Here is a 21,510-nt window from a genome sequence, read left to right as displayed (position 1 = left end):
ATTATGCCTGAATTGTAGTCCTCTTCCTTATCACACTTTTTTATTTATTTATTAATTTTTAAAGTTTTTAATTAAAAAAAGGTATTTTTTTGAGAGAGAGAGAGAGAGAGCAGGAGCAGGGGGAGGGGCAGAGAGAGACAGAGAGAAAATCTCAAGCAGGTTCCACATTCAGCATGGAGCCTGGCGTGGAGCTTGATCTCACAACCCTGAGATCATGACCTGAGCCAAAATCAAGAGTCAGTCACTTAACTGACCGAGCCACCCAGGAGCCCCATTACCACATTCTTTTAAATATTTGACCAAACACATATCCTACCTTCTTGTATTCTCATTCTGAGTTTTATTCCTAAGATCAACTTATGTACAAATACTCTAGGAGATGTATATGAGAATGTTCTTGACAGCACTATTCACAAGAGCAAAAACCTAGGAAAACTTAATAGCCCATTGACAGGAGAGTGGAAATGAGAGTATATTTATTCAATGGAATATTATTTAGCAGTCAGCGTTATTGAACAACAGCTTTTAGAATGGATAATACAAACATAATGTTAAAAGAAAAAGTTCCAAAAGCATACATTAAATATGATATCCTTTTATAAAGTAAAAAACAATATTAAATTAAAACTATACTCTTGGGGCGCCTGGGTGGCACAGTGGTTAAGCATCTGCCTTTGGCTCAGGGCGTGATCCTGGCGTTATGGGATCGAGCCCCACATCAGGCTCATCTGCTATGAGCTTGCTTCTTCCTTTCCCACTCCCCTGCTTGTGTTCCCTCTCTCGCTGGCTGTCTCTCTGTCAAATAAATAAATAGTCTTTAATAAAAATAAAAAAAATAACCATACTCTTAGGCTTACTTGAAGATGAGATCTAATAATAAAAAGATGAAAAGAAGAGATAGATAAACACAAGATACAAGGTGGTGTTTTGAGTGCAACGGGGAAATGCATAGTAATGACCACATACTGGTATCCAGTTACTATTGCTGTGTGACAAACCACCCAAATCTTAGTGTCATAAAACAACCGTTTAATGATGTTCACAGATTCTATGCATCAGAGGTCGGGACAAGAAATAATGGGGATATCTTGTGTTTGCTTCATGATGTCTGAGCCACAACTGAGAAGACTGGAAGGATGGGCTGAATTTTTGGCAGTTGGGAGCCAGAATCATCTGGGGATGTCTAGCTGTTGATGTTGGCTAATGGCTGGAACACGTATTTGTGGCCTCTCCGCATGGATTCTCAGTGTGGGCTAATTTGAGTTTCTTCACAGCATGATGCCTGCATCCCACAAGCAAACATCCAAAGGGAGAAAAGCAAAAGTGCATGTCATCTTTATGATCTAGTATAGTTGTATAGTGTCACTTTTGCCAAACATTATTGGTCAAGGCAGTTACAGTGGTCCAGTTTCAAGAGGAGGATACATAGACCTCACCACACCACTGGTAGAATTTCAATATCATATTGTAAGAATGGGACCTATTTTTGTGGCCATCTGCCAGAGATACCTTGTGGCCACTGTCAGAAGTAGAAGTAAGTTATTGCCAAGTTCTTATTTTCTTTTAGGGTGGTGGGTTCATGGGCTCTTGCTACATCATTAAAAACAGACAAGCGAACAATCAAGCATAAAAATAAATGATGAAGAACATTTGTGATCAGTGAAGAGAATGTGTCTTAAACCAAGTATTATGATTACTATACTTTTGTGTCCTTGAAGTCCAATAAATAAATAAAAACAAACCTGGTGATTAAATTCATCTCGCTTAACTTGGATGCCCCAAATTTCTTAAATATTCTTTACCTGATGTGCCTTTAATGCTTCTCACCATCTTGGTCATGCTCTTCTCAACATTCTCCAGTTAATCAGCATTTCTGTTAAAGTGTCACAACAAGAGGGCAAAGATGGCTTCTATCTAATGCAGAATACAGAGGACTTTTTACTCTTATAATCTGTATAGAATATTTCTATTAATACTAAGACTTACATTAACTTTTTTAGTAGATATCTCACATCATCGGCTCATACTGAGCTGAGGTCCGTTGAAACCTTTGCATTGTTTTTTTTTCCATGCCATGCTATGCCATACCATGTTTTTCACATCATTGAATCCAGATTCTCTCATCTTGAATTTTTTTTTTAAGATTTTATTTATTTATTTGACGGAGAGAGAGAGACAGCAAGAGAGGGAACACAAGCAGGGGCAGAGGGAGAAGGAGAAAGCAGGCTTCCCGCTGAGCAGGGAGTCCAATGCAGGGCTTGATCCCAGGCCCCTGGGATCACGACCTGAGCCAAAGGCAGACGCTTAACAACTGAGCCACCCAGGCTCCCCTCATCTTGAATTTTTAAGTTGTTTTCATAATCTGAAACAGTCATTTACATTTCTCTTTGTTAAATTTTAAATATATTGCTTTCAGTCCATTTTTCAGAACTTTGAAACAAAGGAGAATTTCTACTGTATTATCTAGTGTATTAACAGTCCTCACCAATTTTGTAACGTTCACAAGTTTGATTAGTATGCTGATTATGTTTTGATCTACGTTGATCAGAGCAGGGCAAAGAGTAAAATCCTAGTGGGTTTAGGATGATGTGATTTGTTTTTAGTGAATCCAGGGTGTCAGGCTAGCTTCCTTTTCCTTCCTCTCCTTCCTTCCTTCCTTCCTTCCTTCCTTCCTTCCTTCCTTCCTTCCTTCCTTCTTCCTCCCTTCCTCCCTTCCTCCCTCCCTTCCTTCCTTCCTTCCTTTAAGATTTTACTTATTTATTTGAGAGAGAGAGTGAGTATGAGCAGGGGAAGGGGTGGAGGGAGAGGGAGAAACAGGCTCCGGGGCTCCATCCCAGGACCCTGACATCTTGATCTGAGCTGAAGGCAGACGTTTAACTGCTTAACCAATTGAGCCACCCAGGTGCTCCCATGCTCTCTTTTTTAAAGAGTAAACAATTCATTGACATATTTCTCATTTCAAGAGAAGGTAGATGCTATATTTGCCAGTCTGTGGTTTTCAGAATCTATTTGAATTGATTTCTTCATTCATTCATTCATTCATTCATTCATTCATTCATTCATTCATTCATTCATTTTACAGACACTATCCTAAGTACCGGCAATAAAAAAGTAAATAAGATGTAGCCTTTAACTTCAAAGACCTTGTATTTTATTTCTCCTGCTCCCTACTCCTTTGGAAATCAGGGCTTTGGATATCTTAAGTCTTCTGGCACAGTTCCATCATTTTCCTTAAACGGCTTAAAATGGGATCAGATTTATGAATGTTATATTGGGAAGACAAGGGTAGGGTAAGAGGCAGGAAATTCCCACCTTACTGAGGCAAGTCTTTGTGGAGAAGATGGAATTTCAGGAAGTCTTAAAACATTTCATGAATTTTGTTTAAATCTTGCTGGAATTTTATTAGATTTGACATAATACAGAAATATAGTAGAATTTAGAACTAATTATTAACTTGGCCTGAACCACATAGTAATTGTAAACATTTTTACCACTGTTGGAATAAATCTTAGAATGTGAGGATTAGCATGCATCTCTCACTAAAACTAGTTTTCTTTAAAAAGAAATTAACCTGGTGCCTGGATAGCTCAGTTGGTTAAGCAACTGCCTTCGGCTTAGGTCATGATCCTGGAGTCCCGGGATTGAGTTCCACATCGGGCTCCCTGCTTAGCAGGGAGTCTGCTTCTCCCTCTGACCCTCCCCCCTCTATTGCTTTCTCTCTCTCTTTCAAATAAATAAATAAACAAAATCTTTTAAAAAAAGGAATTAACCTTATTAAATTTCCCACTGAAAGTTTTATTTTGATATTCTGTATGTGCACATAATACGAGGCTAAAAAAGCTTCTGGAAACAGTGCCTCAGGCATTGAAGAAGCAACGTTTACACATTTTATTGTAGAACCCACTTTTTTCTTCACAGCAGTAACTTTTTACTGCCTGTTGTGCTCCATTATTGTGCTACTAAATCTATAGGGATAAAAAATTGAGAATTTTACTAGAAGAGAGCCAAGTGTAATTCTTTCCCAAAACTTAAGTGTTAGCATTGCCATCTCACTACTCAGATGGACTTCATTTTACCACTCAGTTATTCTTGTCAACCCCAATTTTGCCCTTTATGCAAGGTATGTATGTGTATGCATTTTGCTGCTGTTTTCTTACTTGTCTGCCCCTTTCCCATTATCTAACAGTTCATCCTTTCAGAGTGGAAGAGGGAGAAAAATAGATTGCCATGGTCCCTTTTCCTTAGTTTTGTTGTTTCGCTTCTCAAAGACTAGTATTGGCCAAATTGAAGGTGGTGAGAAGCATTGAATTTGGGATGGCTCTAGTGACAAAGTGGTTTTTCTTGGGGCTTCTTGGAAGCAATCAGTCAATGAGAGATTCTTAAAGAGAAAGGAAACAGAGGTAATATAAAGAAGGTGGACATGGTGAGGCTGTAAAATTTGTCACACATTCAAGGATATTTCTTCAATTACTGTGCTATTGAATAAAGTCCTGGGCTGACTTCTCTGCCTCCAAAGAAAGACAACTCTTTTTTTTTTTTTTAAAGATTTTATTTATTGAAGAAAGATTGACAGAGCATGAGCGGGGGGAGAGGCAGAAGGAGAGGGAGAAGCAGGCTTCCGGCTGAGCAGGGAGCCCGATGCAGTGCTTGATCCCAGGACCCCAGGATCATGACCTGAGCTGAAGGCAGACACTTAGCCAACTGAGCCACCCAGGTGCCCCAAATGTCTACTCTTAATGTTATTTCTTTTCTCTTTTTTTTGTGGGGAAGAGGGTAAGGGGATATGGGGAGCAGAGGCAAGGCCAGGAGGGATGTTGGAGAAGGAAAGGATAGCACGGAAGTAGGGATAGGAAGGGGAAGTGGAGGTAGGAAGCCCTGTATATCTGTAGGAAGTGAAATGAGATTTCTTATTAAATTACAGACTTGGGGATGCCTGGGTGACTCAGTTGTTAAGCGTCTGCCTTTGGCTCAGGTCATGATCCCAACATCCTGGGATCGAGCCCCACGTCAGGCTCCCTGCTCAGCGGGGAGCCTGCTTCTCCCTCTCCAGCTCCCCCCTGCTTGTGTTCCCTCTATCCCTGTATCTCTTTGTCAAATAAATAAATAAACAGACAAACAATATCTTTAAAAAAAATTCCAGGCTTGGGTTGCCAGGGTGGCTCAGATGGTTAAATGTCTGCTTCGGCTCAGGTTGTGATCTCCAGGTCCTACGATCGAGTCCTAAGTTGGGCTCCCCACTCAGTGGGGACTCTGCTTCTCCCTCTGCCTCTTCCCCTTGTTCATGGGCACTCTCTCTCTCAAATAAATAAATAAGTAAATAAATAAATCTTTAAAAAAATTCCAAACTTGAATGCAATTTGGGGGAATATATTGATGATCAATACCATGTCACGCATTATGGTGTTGGGTGTTGTAAGGCAAATTTAGAACTTATGAAATTTTTTCTATTCTATGATAGAGAAGGAAGAGGACAATGGCTTTGAACTGGTTGCTTTACTTGGTCAATGGGAAGATGAGCAGGGCATATTGGCAAATTATGATTCATTGATTTATAAATTATTATTTACTAAAATTAAATATATACTTCTTTTTTGGACATAGCATGAGCCCATAAACTTGAAAGATGACATGCCTTTCAGAAAGCCTCTTATAGAAGTTGATACATACATTTATTATTAGTATATTGACTATGGTAAAATTTTGGTAGTAAAACTTTATTTTATAACCTCTTTTCAAGTGATTCATCATCTGTTGCCTGTGAGCAGATACACTGTTTATATTTAACTTTCCTATCCCGTGTTTTTATCCCTTATTTAGTCTCTAACTTACCCTCAGAAGTTCCCCATTGTTGACTGAGGTTTTTAAGACAAGAAACAATTATTATTTTTCCAAAGAAAATTAATATAAAGGGGTACCTATCTCAACAATCTTTTTTACCCTTTTTCTGAATAATGAATCCATTTGAAAATCTGTTGAAAGTATGAGTCTTCTCTTCCTAAAAATATATATATATATCTCCAATTTTGCATACAATTTCAGGGGGATAAAATTTCCTTAAAGGTGAGGGGTCCCAGCTTAATATACACTTTATTTGGGATGTGGGGCAAAAAGAGTGAGCGTGAATTATATTGTTGGGGACTAGACGTAGAGATAGATCCGGTACAGGGACAGCAGCAGACAGGTGTTGTACATCTTTACACAGAATATTTCTTGATGGTGTGGGAGCTTCTTTAATTAAAATATCATGAGAACAGCTGGCCGCCAGCTAGCACTGGCAACACAACAAGAATGTCAATAAATGCATCACAGAAGAAAACTTCCAGCCACAGCTGTTTCTAATGGAGACTCTGAGTCTGTAGCCCTACAGACAAGAGCTTCAACTTTTCCATTCTCCTCACACTTGCTGTAGCATCTTTAATGTTGAACATAAACTGAGAACTTCCCTAGAATTGTTAAAAATACCACCAAGGTCACTTAGGCTTTGTAAAACGCTGGAAAAGTAGTTAATTCCAAACAACTCATCACATGTCTCAGTGAGTCACTGAGCAAACAAAAAAATGAGCTCCAGGACTCATGACTTGGTTGTCTCCTTTAACTAGGAGACCGCAATCCCAATTGGCAGTGTGAGACGGCTTGGCTCCAGGATGCAATGCCCGAAGTGGAGGGCAGGGAGCGCTGGCGAGCACGTAATGGCAGCTCTGGAGGCAAACACAGGATGCCATGCATCCCAGATGGGTCAGGAATGATCCCGGCACAAGTCAGAACGCGGGGCTTCTGGTTTTATTCCCCACATTTGGCATTCACCCCTTTCTCCTCTCAGTTTCCTTAGCTTTAAAAATGGGACTAAAGTGAGAGTGAAGTAAGAGAGTAGAGATTGAAGTGTTTTGAAACCTGCAAATCATTAATCTAATGGAAGGCATTATAATTGCTCCACTTTCACATAATTGGAAAATGACGGTGAGTAAAATACATCCCTCTAGTACTTTTTCTAGTGTTGGTCACCCACTTTAAGGTCAGAGGAAGCTCTAAAGCCGGTACAGTGTGGAAACTTATATACAGCAGTCCCCTTATCCATGGATTTGCTTTCTGCAGTTTCAGTTAGGAGTGGTCCGCTGTGGTTTTGGAATCAGGTAATCCTCCTTCTGAGGAATCCTCAGGTCAACAGCAGCCAAAACGCACCTGCGTCATTCACTGCACCTGCGTCATTCACTGCACTTCCTCTCATCCCGTAGGCGGTTTATCATTTCACATCATCACAAGAAGGGTGAGCACAGTATGATAAGATGTTTTGAGAGAGCGAGACACACCACATTCACATAACTTTTATTACATATATTGTTGTGTTTGTTCTGTTTTATTATTAGTGTTGTTGTTAATCTCTTATTGTGCCTGATCTGTAAATTAAACTTTATCATGGGGAGCTATGTACAGGAAAAAACAGTATATATTGGGCTCGATACTACCTCCGGTTTCAGGCATCCACTGGGGGTCATGGAACGTATTCCCTGTGAATGAGGGACCACTGTATATGTATTATTCCTGATGGGGAAGAAAAGGGCTTCAAAATGTAAACAAGTAGTATAACTACAACACATTCCCTTTGTTCTTTTCTCAAAATGATCTGAGTAAAATTTGTTCTACAGTCTTGGTTAAAAAGAAAGAAGTTAGCAATTCACCTGAATGGAAAGGGAAAAGAATGAAACTTTTGAAAGCTCATTATGTGCCAGACACTCTACATATTTATCTCATATAACCCCTACAACCACACAGGAAGAAAGTAGTATGTTTCTTATTTTACAGAGAAAGCTGCAGCTTGCCGAGGTCAGCTTACCACTCAGCTGGGTATCAAATCTAGGATTTAAATCCAAGTCTGTCCAACTCCAAAGCACATGTTCTTCCTACGTACCCACCCTAAGCATGTTATTGAGAAAGAAGGACAAATCTGATTCAACATAGTAAAAGGAATAGGCCAATTCCTTTACCAATTCAATAAGTCTTTAAGACTGTGCTAAGTACTAGCAATACAAAGATGCAATAACAGAGCACTTGTTCGCAACAAATGCTTCTTGAGTTCATCTACATTGATCAAACAAGAGAAATTCATTAAAAAAAAGATGGAAGCAACTCCAAAGCATGGTTCAAATCTTTTTAACTAACAAGAAGCTTTTACTTCATGAAGCTTCTCAGTATATTAATGTAGGGTCAACGAAAACTAAGAGTTTCTTCAAATATCTTGAGATCTCCATCTCCAAACCTCACGCCACATCTGAAGTCTTAACTGGAGTGATTTCATACACCCCCATTGTCAAAAGAGAGGCATAGTTGTCTATCCTGTGGGTTGACTACTCAAATTTCAGAGCCATCTGTCTGGCAGGAGCCAGGAGAGTCATGAATAATTAGGTTCAGGTTCAATAAATTAAGATTAAGGTGTCCCGGAATTTTAGCCACTATGCTGTGAGACAATGTCTCATCGTGTTGGCAGAGCTGTATTTTAAAAAGTATTTCTTCTGATTGGTGCTGACGGTGATTATCTTCACTGCCTAGACGTTTTGGACTTTATTTCAGAAGGAATTCCAAATATTACCTGTAAGAAGCAAACTCTAATCTCTTAATGACAAAATGTATCCCCAACCCCTGAGAATAAGGTAAAATGGCAAAGCAAACACAATGCTTTTTACTTGAAGGATCTGCCAGCAGAGGGCAATATTAGTTTTCACACTTTTCCTAATACCGCTAGTGATCCTAAGCCATTAAGTATAAAATAGCTGTTTAGTAGAAACCTTAGGTTGTAATTTGTTGTTGTTGTTCTATGCAAATAAGACTAGTAACATAGCAGAAGCAAAGATAAGGCATAATGTTGATTACTAAAATTCCAACATCTCTGATAAGAATTAACGAAAAAGCTAGAAAACTCAGAAAAGGTCTAGATATTTATTGATTATAATGCAGGTGGGAGGTTACCATCTCTTTATGGTATTTTCCCAGTGTTTAACATATAGAAGGTTCTCAGTGACTATTCATTGAGTGACTTATGAGTAAATTAATGTTGATCAAATATATACATGTGTGGGTTGGGATGGAAGCTGAGGGTAGGATGAAAACTTCTCACACTTCCCTCTTACTTAGAATGCAATCAATTTTAAGCATGGTTTCTCTGAATGCTTCCATTACCACTTTGGAAAGTAGTTTCTAGTCTTCCTCAAAATTTTAGGACAATCATAAATCAATGAGCTTAATCTTCATAGCTTTACATTAATGGAAGACAAATGCTATTCCTGAATTTTCCGTAGGAGAGTTCTGAGGCTTATTTAAGATTGGCAAATATTGGATTGCTGGTTGAATTAAATGAGCCACTTGATAGAAATAAAGTCACAAAAACTGAAACTATGATTTTTTTTGTCTGCATTCAGTTGAGAGGTATAACACATATCGTGAGTCAGAGTGCATCTGGATATCTATGAATCTTATTTTGTCAATTTTGGTGTGCAGTTATTTTACCATTGTTTATTTTTTTCCTTACATAGGATGATAGCGGCAATATTGGGAGTTTGAATTAGTTGGCATAATGCCATTTTTTTCAACATCTGTTAAATATGGTTCTGATTTTATACTCTGTTTCAGCATATAGCTAAATATTTAGCATTAAAAAATGCCCTTTGGGGATGACTGAATGAGTTTTCATTCTTCCAATAATTCATTGTGCATTTGTGTTTAGAAAATCAACTTTAAGGCATAAACTACAAGCCCAGTGGGAGGAAACTTTTTTCTGTGCACTCTCGATGTTTAGTTTTTTGGCCAGCCTGTAAGTCACAGCAAAAGAAATTTGTAGAGATGCTTTAAATATCGTACAGAAAATCCTCTACTGAGAGACTTGGGATTAGCCGCAGTGTGAGTAGAAGGATTTTGCTGAGATTTTGTCCATCCCATCTCAGCAGAGTTTTCCCACTCGAGTCAGTTCCAGGTTAAGGCGGCTCAAGTGCCGTAAGAAAATAACACGCCTGATCTATCATCAGTAAGATGTTCTGTTTAAGCGGTTTTTCTAGAGAAGGATTGAGGCTTACGCTATCTTGGCACACTCTTGTACCACATAGACTAATGGCTACAAGGCCACAAGGTGGTATTGGGCTGGAGTTTGTCACCAATACTAGAGTCGAATGAAGTGAGACACATGCTGATGACTCTGGTTTCATTAGCAGGCTGTTCTGATTGAGATAGCAGTTGCAAGTTATTATAGAGAGAGTTTTGTTTTGTTCTTTAAATCACGAATCTCTTCCACCCTCGTGTTTCAGTTATAACACTGTGCTCTCTAAGTTTTGCTTGAGCAGCAATCATTTGCCATATGGCAGTGAGCAACAGTAGCATTATTGCTTTAGGGTACTTTTTCAATGTTTATTTATGCTATATAATGCCTTTAGTCTGATTTCCAATAGGCCCAGTAGAATTTCTTTCAGATGTTCAGTTTTTGAAGTTTAAGACATTACTCTGCTGGTAAAATATACTCACGAATGACCATGAATTATTTAATTCACTTCATTGTACGCATGACAAATGACTAATAAAAATTAGTTGGATTTTCTTGATGTTATCATATTCATGACTCATTAAGAATGGTTTGAGGGCTACTTTTGCTATTTATTTGTTTTATCTTATAAACTTTTTATTTTACAATAGTTTTATATTTATAGAAAAATAATGCAGATAGAACAGAAAGTTCTTTTATACTCTATACCCAGTTTCCCCTAGTGTTAACATCTTTCATTGTAAGGGCAGATTTGTTACAACTCGTGAACCAATATTAACTAAATATGAACTAAACTCCACTATACCTTACTCATATTTGCTCTGTTCTTACCTAGTATTCCTTTTCTGTTAATGTGCATCTGCACATTAGGATTCTCTAGACTGTGACAAGAAGTCTTGGGGGGATTCTTAGATGGAAGACGACAGATGCTATTCTCATCATATCATATCAAGAGTATGTGCTGTCAGCATGACCTTTCATTGTTGATGTTAATCTTGATCACCTGGTAGAGTTAGCATTGGCCATGTTTCTCCTTTGTAAACGATTTCCCCCCTTTCTTTACTGTATTCTTGACGGGTAAGTCACTGTGTGCAGCCCACACTTATGGGGTGGGTATTTATCTTCCATATTTTTGACTTGGAATGTATGGGGCTATGTATATATATTATTTGGAACTCTTCTACGTGGGAAAACAACCCTTTACTTATTTATTTATTCAATTATTTATTTGTATCCTAATGGACTCAAGGATATTTATTTCATACTGTGGGCTATAATCAATATTATGTTGTGTTTTTGCGCAAATTCTTCCAGCTTTGGCTGCTGGGAGTTCTTTCAGTTGGCTTCTGTATCTTTTTGACATATCTCACCATTGTATGTGTGTGTTTCTGTATCTTTGTTTTGTTTTGCATTTCCTTCATTTATGGCCTTATAAGATGCTCTAAGCTCATCTTGCATATTTCATGTCCCAGAGTTAGAATCAGCCATTTCTCCAAGGACCTCTGGTTTCTTTTATTGGAAATTGCCATTAGAAACCAAGATTTGGGCACTAAGTATACTCATTGCTATTGACATGTCATGTTACCTGTCATTGTTTCTAGGTTCTCTCAACTGACAGAGCAAGGAAATACATGCATTGATATTAACCTGCATATATACACATCTCAGTAAATACTTTTACGTATATCTATCAGTATATGTAATAAGTCAAACTTGAATTCAATCTATTTTTTTTTGCACGTTCTTTTCTTTATTTCTCAAAGTAGTAAGAAGGATATTGAGTTCCATGGGTTATGGATAGTAAAGTTGTATGCTCTGATGTGAGCTTTGCTCAGCTTGTCTCTTGACATCTCCCCGCCCCAGTTTTCTCTCAGGCAGAATCCAGTCCTCCTGTCCTTCCATGCATTCAGACACTCAACATTTGTCTGGTATTTCTGGATGCTGGGAAGATTTCTGGATGCAGATCAAGGTGGTGGCTGGCAGACAGGCTATCTCCATGAGAACCACTTCCTGGTTCCTGGGTCCCAATATGGTGAAAGCATCACAAACTTTAGTTCATTTTGAATGTCTCCAACTCTAACCTATTATCACAGTATCACACTAGCCTCCTTTTTACTTAAATTTAAAAAAAAAGATTTTTTGCTGAGTATAGGCTGAATATAAAAAGGAAAGAAAGAAGGAAGATTGGTTTTCACAGTATATCCCCTTATTTCTTTAAAGGAACATGGAATGATTTATTATATTTTGATTAATATATTTTGAATATAACTAAGGTATTTAAATAAAAAATTAAAGGCAGAAAGCTGAATCCAGTTTATTATTATTGAAACTAGCACCTTTCCCCTTTCGTTAATTGGTACAGAAAAAAATATGGGGATGGTTGTGACCAGCTGTAGTTCTTCTGAAAACAGAAAAACAAGAAAGAGGCTTAAATTATATTAGAAGAAATATAAGGGGGAAATAGTCTGATAAAGAGAGTTGCTAAATGTTGGAATGTAAGATAAGAAGTTAGAATTTTTCCTCTGTTTTTTAAAATTAGGACAGATTCCCAGCTGTCTAGAATAGTAGGTGTTTTCTGATTTTCAAAGCTCTTTTCCCTCCCTGAATTCTGACACTCTTTACATCTGTAATCAAAACCTGAGCTGAGGAAAGCCCCTACTTTGAAGATGTGGGAGGAAGGTGTACAAAAGAGAAGAAAGATTTCACCCTTAAAAAAGTCAGAATTAAAGGTGAAAATAGAAAATGGGTTACATCTACCACCCGAGCTATTCTTTCCTAGCTTTTCATATTTTTCAGTATCAAGTAAATCCATAGTAGAACATCGATCTTCCTCTTTTTCCTTTTCTTTTTTTAACCTGATGGTTAATAGAAACTGGTCACAGGTACCGATGGATGTTTCCTTCTAGCCCATTGGTAAATGGCTGGATATTCACAGCTTCATACCATTCCCTTTTTAAAGAACCATTTTTCTGAAGTTACTTCCTGCAAGTTGTCCTCACTTCTACAACTCTTTAATTATCTCTCTGGAGGTAAGTAAAGGTAAGTTTCCCATAAACAAGATGGTTTAAACAATTATTTTGACATTGTAATGATTAATTTTCTCTCCAGAATATTTATTTTCATGAAAATGTCATATTCAGGCTAGTAATAAAATTATTTTGCATGGTGACAATGGAAAAAATCCTAAAAGACCTAGGTGTTACTCCTGGCTGTACCACATACTACTGATGTGATCTGGGGCAAGTTGCTTGATGCTCCGAGTTTAATTTGCTCATCTCGGAAATAGTTAAGAAATACTTATCTTACAAGGTTATTGTGACTATTCATGTATATGAGTTCATTCATGTACTAAGAACAGGGTTAAAGTGCTCATTAGATGGCAGTTACTATTATTATCATTATTATTAATCATTATACGTTCAGCAGTCCAGTAAACATTATTGAATTCCTATGGTGTGTTGGGCATTATGTGCTTATAAAAATGCATCGAACATAGCCCTTATTCTCAAGGAATTCATAGCATTGTGGGAAAAATATAAAATTAGTTTTAATTGATAAATAATGAGGAAGAAAGCTCAGAAACAGGCTTGGGGCAGGAAGAGCTCATTCAAGGCCAAAGAATGCTTGATGCACAAAGCAAAAGAAACCAGGACTATAGTATCATTTCTTTGTTCCTGAGAGGGCATATACAGTATGAGTATTATTTTATTAATGATGAAACTCTGAAATACACTATAAAGCAATTATATACGTCAAAGTTTTATTATTAAAATTTTCAATTTTATTGTAAAATAATAGGGAAAGGGCAGATAGGAAGCAAAAGGAGGAGAATCAAAATGAAGGGGAAGAAGATGGGAGAACCATGACAGATGATCTAATTTCTTTTTTTTTTTTAAGATTTTATTTACTTGACAGAGAGAGACAGTGAGAGAGGGAACACAAGCTGGAGGAGTGGGAGAGGAAGAAGCAGGCTTCCTGCGAGCAGGGAGCCCGATGCAGGACTTGATCCCAGGACTCTGGGCTCATGAACTGAGCCGAAGGCAGCCGCTTAACAACTGAGCCACCCAGACACCCCAGTGATCTAATTTCCTTATGCGAACTTCATTTTCAACTTCCTCTTCTGTGAAATGCAGATCATTCTTTTAGCAACCTCATAGCTTTGGAATAAGGATTAAAGGTTCATACATGTAAAGTCCTTAAAATAGTGCATGGGACATAGGAAGTACTCAATGATTATTAGCTAATCCATCTGGTGTGGCAGAAGAAGGATGATTACGGGTCCAAAATAGATTGCCAGCATGATTTCAAAATTCTATGAGATATTAGACAAGTCACTCTCTGAGCCACAGCTTCTCTCTGCAAAATGAAGGCCCTAGGGTAGAAAAATGATCTCTAAAATTCTTTCCAGCTTTTGAATTGGGATAAAGTTGCAGAAAAGACTGGGTGGATATGGCCAAGGCCCTGACTTTATGGGGACAGAGGCTCCCTGTGAGAGAGGATGGAGGTCTGAGAGGACATCTGGAGGGGGTCGTTCAGGATAAATTTTCATTTTTTCAACGTTTCTCTCAGAAAGTGAGGCAGGGGTATTCTGGGTTCAGGCTCCTCCCAGTAAGTGTTCAGTTGGGCTTTTAAAGGTCTGGGTGGCACAGCGGTTGAGCGTCTGCCTTCGGCTCAGGGCATGATCCCGGCGTTGTGGGATCGAGCCCCACATCAGGCTCCTTCACTAGGAGCCTGCTTCTTCCTCTCCCAGTCCCCCTGCTTGTGTTCCCTCTCTCTCTGGCTGTCTCTATCTCTGTCGAATGGATAAATAAAATCTTAAAAAAAAAAAAAAGAATTAAAGGTCTTTCCCAAGTAGCATGAGGACAGCTTATAGGTCTCTTGGTTTTTATTTTGGGAGTGGGTGGATCCCTGAGGTCCTTATAGAGAAGATCACAACAGAAACACAAACCAGAATTATGAGTCCTCGAGAACTAGGACACTGGCTGAGCGGAAAGGGAGGCTCCCTTTGGACCAGCTATCAGACACATGTGGCTTGTGTCTTCTCCCACTTGCTGAGAGCGTTTTCTCTTCCTTAGGCATCTTACTTCCCATTCCATGACAGATGACGGGAATTTCAACTATGTAAGGAGTAGGAGACTAGGCCCCTGGTGCTTTTCCTCCTTTTGGGGCTGTTCCCCTTGCTGACCACAGGTTTTGTGGTTTCACAGAAAGCAAAAGCAGAGTGTTATATTCCCTGGAGTTTGCCATGACATAGTTATTCTGTGCTTTCTTCTCTTGACATTAGTACCAAAAGAGAACAAGAATGTAAACATCTGTTTTATATAAGCTAATTCTAGACTTTTAACTTGATTAGTATAAGAGAATATTTGATGTGATTAATTTTCCAGTTACAACACAACGGCTTTCCGTTCTTTTATTGCCTTCTTAAGGGAGACAAGAGAAGAAAAAATAACCTTTCTTTCTTTCTTTCTTTCTTTCTTTCTTTCTTTCTTTCTTTCTTTCTTCTTTCTTTCTTTCTTTTTTTTTTTTGTTTCATAACAGTGCCAAGTATAACCATTATGGTTGGTGCAAAAGTCATCTACTTTTAATTCAGTTGTAATAACAAGTTACTTATCCTGTAGAAATGTGCTAAAATAAACATAAAATAATCCTGGACCTCATTACATAGAGAACCAGACATGCTGGAAGGATCATTCATTGAGGATAACATCAAACCATCTAGTGATTTGCAGGAGACAGTTTATGATAAAGCAGTGCGTGTACATACCACTTTATAGCAATCTTCAGGAATCATTCTTCTAAGTCAGTGTTTTTCTGAGCTACGCTTTATCAAGCCTAGTGGGATGAGTGCTTCCAATTAGGTGATCACTTGAAATACTTAACCAGCAAGCAGGATCTTATCTTCTCCAGGGAAGGAAGAAGAATTTCAAGAGAGAAAACTGAACCAGAGAGAGGATTTTAGTATTGACTTTGCCATAAATGAGCCATACTACTTTTAAAAAGATGTTACCTTTTCATACTCCCCCACCCCCCAAATATAACCTTATGATGCGAACCTGTGTGAAGAGATTTTTGAGAGCTAATTTGCTGACTGTTAGCTTTGCACTAGAACTGTTCCGCAATCTGCTACATGTCTCCGCAAAGTTGACCATTGTATATGAATCTGCAGGCCTAGCTCATCTCTTCTCCACTCCCATGTCCTACCTCCTGGGACCTTCTAGGATTTCCTGGAGGAATTTGGGGGTGTGGGAGTGGTCTAGGATAAATCTATGATAGGGTAGGTAAACCAAGTCAGCTCTGAGTAAACCAAAAAATTTTTTCACTTTTTCCTCATGTCCTGGTCTCTGATTCAGGGCGTTTAAAGAGTGTTTTTGACTTGTGCCTGTTTGGTGCTACCTATGCAGATCTCTTCATAAAAAACAACCGAATAATAATAATTTCGATATTGTTCTCATAATCTCTCCTTGTCTGTCTTATCCATTGCTTTATTTTTAGTTCACATCCTCAAAATTTCCAGCCTGAGGGCAGCATGGTAAAGCAGTGAGGAGCACGGGCTTGACAATCAGCTGCCTGGGTTCAAGCCCTGGTTCTACTGCTCATTAACATTGACCTTTAGACAAATTGCTTAAACTCTCCAAGTTTCAGTTTCCTTAGGTGAAGAGTGTTGTTAATATTCCTGCAACCTACTACTATTTTCGTCTTTTTCTCCAATTTGCCTGCCTTATTCTATTTCTCACTCATTGAGTGATTTTACTGAAATGTAACTATTTTCTTTTCTTTCTTTTCTTTTTTTTTTGCTCTTCAGCTTCAATTTCTTCAGTATCTTTACATACCCTCAGGATGTGATCTAAGCTTCAGTCAGCTTTATGCAGGTACAATCTGACAGCGTCTTACCTCAGGCATCCCCTATGTGTTTCCCATCTCTGTCCTGGGCTTTTCTATGGATGTCTTAGAGCGGGTTGTCTAGGAAATCAAATCCGCATCTGTGTATGTGGGACCCAAAAATGTGGCATTGTTTGGGTCCCATGGGGTAGGTCATTGACCAATGAGAATGGGAGGTGATGAGTAAGTACTTCCCCCTTTTACCACACCGAGTCCCCTTTCTCCTTCACAACAGTCTCGAGGCACCTAACCTCAGGGCTTTCAGTCAGTTCCACGGGACCCAATAACTAGTAGCATATAGCAGAGGCCAACTTCGTAATGTACCCTTACCCAGGCTCTCCCTTCTTCCCTACTTCATTCTTCCTATCCCTGATGCCTCCAGCCTGGGAATCACACCCAGACCTTCATCCCAGGCTCTGCTTTCTGGGGAACTTCTGCCAAGACGGTCAGATAATTTTACAGCTGAAATGAATTTTAGAAGTTGTTTAGTATGATGGTTTGTGAGGGACAGAACTGAAGTAATTAGTGGCTAAAGCAAGACTAGATTCACAGACCAGTGCTCCTTCCAACTCATAGAGACTGTTTTTAATAACAAAAGCAGGAAACAGACTAGGATGTATTATTATTTCTGAGCAATACTCTGACTTAAGCAGCACTGTCTTTTTTTGCCCAACCCTTCCTTCTCCTACCGTGGGCCATGCCCTCTTCCTAACTCAATCATTTCTCCCAATGTGTATTCTTGGTATTCTCGACTGACTGCCTGCCAAAGTCTACTTTCAGGGACTCATTTATTTTGAAGTGTAAATAAGATTTCTGTCCACAGGCTACCTGGTCTCTGGAGATCTGCATTTCAACAGAGATCAAACTTTATAGAAAGGGAGTGGAAGAGCCCAGGTGTGTCTCTACTGTGTCACAAATCATGTAGACATCAATTATCTGAGGCTAAAGTGGAGACATGCATCTGGGATTATGGAAGATAAATGTATATTCTACATCCATACATATATAAGTACAAATGCTTTCTGAGACACTGAATATTCCTTTCCTTTCTTAACCCTCTTTTCTTACCACGGTGCCCAGTGGACCTTAAGCGCTACCACCCCTTAGATAACAGGATGTTAGTGAAGCTATAAAAGACCTTCTATAAACAAATAGATTAAAAAGGCCCCTCTAGTATCTGTTCCTTCCAGAGCATCGTGTCTCCAGTGCATATACACATAGGTTCAAACTTTCAAAACTATATCCTCCAATGCATATAATAGAAGGCATAATACTTAAGTTTTATTGTGAGCTTGCTACATTGCTGGGCTAAATGAAATATAGTCATTCTTTGGCACTGGGCTAAATGAAGTATAGTCATTCTTTGATTTTATTCTCAGGCAAAGAAAGACAGTGATTCTAAAGAGATGGGAAACAAATGAGGCAAGTTGTCCCAGTTTACCACCTTCAGAGAGTTTCCAGGTCATGATGTATGGAGGTGGAACCAAGGTAGAACCTAGAAGGCTGCTTGGGTTGAGGAGATGGAGGTGATTGCCCAGGGAGACTAAGAAGCTTGAGTCTGCAGGACAGAGAACCAGAAGGAGCTATGTAGCTAGAAAACTCCAGAGATCTGAATGGAGTCCCCCTTACATATTCAGCTGAGGACTGAATTGCCTAAGGCCGACTGAGGAAATAACCACTTGAAATGAATAAAGGGAACTGTGTCTACACCCACATAGGGATGGGAATGGGTCTGTCCCCACCAGTCAGACTGGAAAACCTCATGATTCACAGAGTTTTGGTAGAGTGACAGATGGGTCTTTGCTCAGTAATGGGGAATAACTAGTTCTAGGCTGAAGACTGCTTTGGTCTGACCTAACAAATTTCAAAAGTAAGTCCCAAAAGGATCAAACTGTTTCCAAATAACTTAACTCTGCCCCAGAAAAAAGTTCTCAAGAATATTTATAGGAATACATAATATCCCATACCTCAAAGTAAGATTCACAATGTATCACATCCAATCAAAGGTTATGAGGCCCGAAAGGGAGCAAAACAATATAACCCATAACAAGCAGAAAAATCCATTAAAAGTAATGCAGAACTGACGTGGATGTTAAAATTACCAATCAAGGACATTAAAAGTGTATTCCACATATTCATACACTTAAAATGAGACATGAAAGATATAAAAAAAATCCAAACCAAATTTCTAGAGAGGAAAAATACACTGGGTGGGACAGAACAGAATAGACAGTGGAGAAGAAAAGATGAGTGAACTTGAAGAAATAGCTATGGAAACTACCAAAAAATGAAACCCAATGAAAAAAGAAAATAATAACTTAAAAAAATGAACAAAGCATCAGTGAACTGTGCAACAACTTCAGATGGCCTCATATATGTGAATTGGGGTCCTCACAGGAAAGGAGGACCTCATTTGAAGAAATAAAGGCCGAAAATTTCCGGTTTTGATGAAAACCATATACTTACAGATACGAGAAGTTTGATAATCCCTAAGTACAAGAAATATGAAGGGAACCACAAAAAGGCATAATCATAATCAAACTGATTAAAAAATGGTGATAATAAGAAAACTCTTAAATGCATCAGAGGAAATAAAAGATATAGTTTATATAAAGTAACAAATGTAAATATGATAGAGATTTCTTACTGAGAACAAGGCAGCAAGAAGACAGTGAAGTAATATCTTTAAAGTACTGAAAGAAAAGTAAAGACCTGTTCACTTAGAATACTCTACCCCGCAGAAAAAAAAAGAAGAAACTTTCAAAAGCAAAGGTGAAATAAAGACTTTCAAATGCACAAAAGTGAAAGATTTTTTCACCAGCAAAACCACACTACAAGAAATATTAAGGCAAGTCCTTCAGGGAGAAGGAAAATCATATCACATGTAAATCTGGATCTATACAAAGAACTGAACAGCACCAGAAATGGTGAGTATATCGGTAAATATATTAACTTTTTTTTTTATTATTTAGATCTCTTTAAAAGGTAATTGTCTATTTAAACAACAACAAAAAGAACATCAATGTAGTGTGGGGTTTAAAATATAGTAATGTAAAAGAAAAGGGATGACAACAACAAAAAGGTTGTGAGGGGAGTAATGGAAGTATACAATTCTGAAGTTATTTTACTATACATGAAGTGTGCTATTCTTTGAAGGAAGATTGTGATTGAGTTTATATACTATAAACCCTGAAGCAAGCACTGAAATAAAGAGTTCTAGCCAATAAGCTAGCAATGGAGATACAAGGAATCATAAAAAATATTCAATACATCCAAAAGAAAGTGTAAAAGAGGTAGAAAAGAACAAAGAACAGAGGGAACAAATAGAAATCACAAGATGGTAGATTTAAATCTAACCATATACATAATCACATTGAATGTAAATGTTCTAAACAGCCCAATTAAAAGGCAGAGATTATTTGCATAAAAAAGGTGAGACTGAATTGTATGGTGACTACAAGAAACACTTTCAGTATAAAGACACAAATAGGGTAAAAGGGACAGGATAGAAAAGGCTCTATCATGCTAATACTAACTGAAAAAGCTGGAGTGGCTATAGTATTATCACCAGATATATTTCAGAGCAAATAATATTACCAAGGATAATGAAGATAACTTCATAATGATAAAGGTGTCAATTAATTAAGAGAATATAATAACTCTAAATGTTAATGCATCTAATTATAGGGCTTCAAAATGCATGAAGCAAAAATTCCCAGAACTACAAGAAAAAATAGATAAATCCACAATTATAGTCAGTGATTTCGACTGATGGAATAGGCAGAAACCAGCAAGGATATAGAAAATTGGACTAACACTATCAAACAACTGGACTTAATTGACAGTTATAGAGCATTCCACCCAACAGCATACATTCTTTTTAAGTGCTCCTGGAACATTCACCAAGATGGATCACTTAATCCTTATTAGGTGGGTACTATCATTATTAGTATTTACAGTTAGGCAACTGTAATTGAGTATCTACAAGTTAAGTAACTTGCTGCAAATACAGTTATTAAGTGTCACTGCTGGGCTTTGAACCCAGGGTATCTGACCCAGAACTCTTAATCACTAGGCTCTGTGACCTTCCTTGAACACCTGGAACAGCTCAGCTCTGAGCGAAAACTCTAGGACTTAGAATGCAATCTTTTTTAAATAAACAAGGAGTAGGCTACTCAAATAGCATTCTGTAAATACTGCTTGGAAAGGAAGTACTTTCCCCGACTCCTCTCATATTCCCACTCAGCCCAAATGGCCTGTCTGCTTCCTTTAAGTGACATGACTTATAGGTCCCACCACTGCTGGGTCTAAAAAAGAAGGCAGTTGCAGACAACAAAATGCAGATGGGAGCTGGCCCCTCCTCAGGCTGCGGCTGTGTGTGAGAGTTGGGTGGTCTGATACACAAACCAACGTGGAGCAAGATGCACGTTTGCCCCTCTTCAGAATGCCTGCAGCTCCTTTTCCACGAAGGAAATACATTTTTATTAAAATGAAGCAAAGACGCTCTAGCTAATGGTTGATTTTCCTTGTCTACCTTATCTCTGTTATTTGTTCTAAAATGTATATAATAATTACAACATGGAAAAACTTTGTAATGTTTTCCAGGG

Source organism: Ailuropoda melanoleuca, chromosome 8, assembly GCF_002007445.2.
Source record: "Ailuropoda melanoleuca isolate Jingjing chromosome 8, ASM200744v2, whole genome shotgun sequence".
Taxonomy (NCBI): domain Eukaryota; kingdom Metazoa; phylum Chordata; class Mammalia; order Carnivora; family Ursidae; genus Ailuropoda; species Ailuropoda melanoleuca.
The sequence above is the reverse complement of the archived record's forward strand: the minus strand, read 5'-3'. Positions refer to the sequence as shown.